The sequence below is a fragment of the Phoenix dactylifera genome, chromosome 4 (assembly GCF_051530095.1).
Source record: "Phoenix dactylifera cultivar Ajwa chromosome 4, Ajwa_hap1_PhDact_Kaust_v1.1, whole genome shotgun sequence".
NCBI lineage: Eukaryota > Viridiplantae > Streptophyta > Magnoliopsida > Arecales > Arecaceae > Phoenix > Phoenix dactylifera.
In genome coordinates, this window is record NC_143193.1 from 51,592,244 (window position 1) to 51,595,692 (window position 3,449).

The following is a 3,449-nucleotide window of genomic DNA, read 5'->3' on the forward strand; positions in this document are numbered from 1 at the left end:
CTGCCAAGATTCGTAGCGGATCGCCTTTCGGACTCTACTCGTGACTCTCTCGTGGGCCGGAGTTTCCTTGGCGCTTGGGTTCAGGACAGTCCACTGAAACTTGAAAGCCTCCGCCAACCAGGCCCACTTTTTATTCCAGGCCTAGAAGAAACTCTGATATGGGCCACTGATATATTGAATGAAATAATGGCATGATAAGATGGAGCACATGCTAAAAATTATTTAATCATGTGCATTCTTGAGAGGGATGCCGCTAGATTGAGGAGATTCAGAATCTCAGGTGATCTGTAGGGGAATGCGGTTGATCCACAACATTCACCATCTTTTAGATGAATGCACTATTTTTCGGGCTTCTACTGTGTACAGAGAGGCCGACAGTGCTACGGATTGAGGGGCTTTTTATGCGGCCCAACACTCCATAGATGTCATTTAAGAAATTAAGAGGGATATGATCTTATACCATTTTCTTTGCATTTCCTGCTTTATATCTGATAAAAAAAAAAAAAGAAGAAAAGAAGAAGAAGAAGAAGAAGAAGAACTTTCATGGGAAGATAGGTAATGCGAAATCTCCTTCTCCATCGTCACGTCAATTGGTCCCATATAATCATGAACGTCGTGTGGTGTGCTGTTCATGATCCTTTAAAGAAGGTACAACTACACTCTAGGCAGCCTAGTTAACTTCGATGTTTTATGCTCATATGTCCGCACTTTGTTCTCACCGGATCTACTTCAACAGACAATGAGCATAGCTTTCGGTTGCACTTATCCACAAACCACACTGCATTATATGAGGTGATTGAGATGCAAAAAATCACAATCTACAATGAGTACGGAAAAAAATTTAAATCTAGTCTACCAGAAAAATAATTTCACTCGAGATTCTCCCATTCTCACTTAACTCATTGCATTTAAACAAGGTAATTGGGATGCAAAAATCACAATCTCTAGTAAGGGAACTCATAAATTGAGGTGTTATATGAACCTTTTTTCAAAATACTCCAATAGGTTGATCTCAACAACAACAACAAAAACAGCTCTCACGCCTAGAATCTATCGCAAGTGACGAAATTTCCGCTTAAAACGTCAGCACACGGCACATTGGATGGCTGTTTTCCATGTCCATGTACTTTTTATTTCAGCAAGGGTGCAAGCACTAGCATGGGTCACAAAAAAAAAAAAAAAAAAAAAAAATGTTTGTTTTGTTTTTTGGGCTTTATGCATAAATTAATATCTTTCTAAAGATCGGATTTTGCATAAATACCCTTTCAAAATTGATATTTGCATGTATATCCTCATAAAATACTTGTTTTGCTATTCTACCCTTTTTTTATTTTTTATTTTTTTTATATACCCATGCTATCTAACGACGTTAAAAAATTAACAGTATCAAATTAAAATGACTAAAATATCCTTAACGGATAGACATGCAAATATATCGTGATCCCGATGGCAAAGAAAGAAGACAAAAATAATAGCATAATTTTAAAATTTTATTTTATTTTTAATTAATATAAATATGATTTTTCTTAACACCGTTAGAACAACCATTATATTACGGGCATTTGTACAATAACAGAGTTTTACAAGGGTATACATTCAAATATCAATTTGGAAAGGGTATTCATGCAAAATTCGATATTTAAAAGAATATTCATGTAAAATTTTTTTTTTTTAAGTATACCATCTGTTCACATTAATCTCGCATGAGCACAGCCAACAGAGTCAAGAGAAAGAAAACGGCTCAATGGTGGAAGAACAGTATCGCGCGGTTACAAGAAGTCCAGCGAACGGGAAGATCTTCTGGGAGTGATACGATCCATTTTAAGAATTTTTTCTTATGCCAGAAGATAATGAGGATCAAAGGCTCCTCCAAATCCCTCTCTTAAGTGTCTCTTTTCAAACCGAAGTACTTGTTATGGCAGGTAGTCCATTGACAAAGAGTGCAAGCACACAAACCTCCCCCTTGATCCTTTAAGAACTCCAGTGTCTTTCAAATGAACACAAGACAGGGGTACGTATTAACTAGTATTGCCTTGTGCTCTAGGATGATGGGTTGGACGGCAACAACAACGTTGACATATCATCCGGACACGGTCGGATCTCTGCTTCCTTCCACGCATTGAATGAGTTAGGTGCAAGAAATATATTTATAAACAAGTTGATCTCAACCATACATGCATGACCTCGCTGTATCCACCAACCACCATGACAACGTCTTCCTTCGGAAACCCCTCTCATCTCTGGCAAGTAAACTTCGCATGATCCTTGTCAAGTAAGAAGCTCTCACTTTCCCATAACTATGTTGTATTATTCATTTAATATGCACCGTTCAATGGGAAAGCCTCAAAGCCCTCGGTTCCACTGGATAGAATCTTCCACGTCAGTACCATATCACCATGCAATATATTTTAATGGCACGCTCAGGAGTAGTCAATTAAGGTTTGTGCTAGGTATGGTGTCATTCTTTTGGGGCAAAAGTTATTGAATACGATGGCTTATGGCCTCACCTTGAGGTATATATCAATACGATGTACAAGCACACAAAAAGGCTCGTAATAGGGATAAGAATATCTTAATACTCTAGTCCAGTTCGATTGAGAGATAAGAGGAGAAACGAGATGGGAAAGGTGATTACATTTCCGGCGACAAGGATCAAGTCTTAACATTAACAAGGCTTCGTGATGTTGATTTGGAGGAAGCCAACTGGTGCTAATTGCTTGCAAGAAAAGCATAAAGACCGCTTAAGGCTTGTGATTATGTACTTCCATCGGAGTTTCTTGATAGAGATAATAATTTATGATTCGATCTATCAATCCGATCTACAAATAATTCATTTTAAATAGGTTTAAGTTAAGTCATAAAAGAATTAACTCATCTAAATCTGATTATTAAATGAGTTGAATTCATGTTTAGATCTTTAATTCATTTAATTGGTTTTGACCCATTTAATTTATTTGCAATCTATTTAAGACCTGCTTAATCGGTTTCGAACCTATTTAACATGACTCACTTAATTTATTTAATCTATTTTAATTTATTTAATTCTTTAAAATTTTATTTAATTTTATTTGATCAGTTTAATGGATGGGTTAGATTGAGTTATCTATTTAATAAATAAATTAGGTTTAGATACTAAATTTTAATTTATTTAATAATAGATTGAGTTTAAATCCATGAATTGCTGCAAGCTGCATCGGATCGTATCTGAGTCGATCATATCCAATCCGTATCAGATCTTTGGCTGCTCCCACCGTCTGAGGTTCGTACCTTTGCTCCAGAAGTCCACTCCTTTCGGCCAACTCCGACCGTCGGATCAGTGTTCCCTTCCGTCGTACTGGCGATCTAACTATCAGCAAAAATCCCGTGAGTGATAGCTACTAGTCGCCCGACGTGTCGTGTTAGTTCCATCCCAGCCAATGAAGAGTCTCCACGTGTCCGTTATGAGCTGG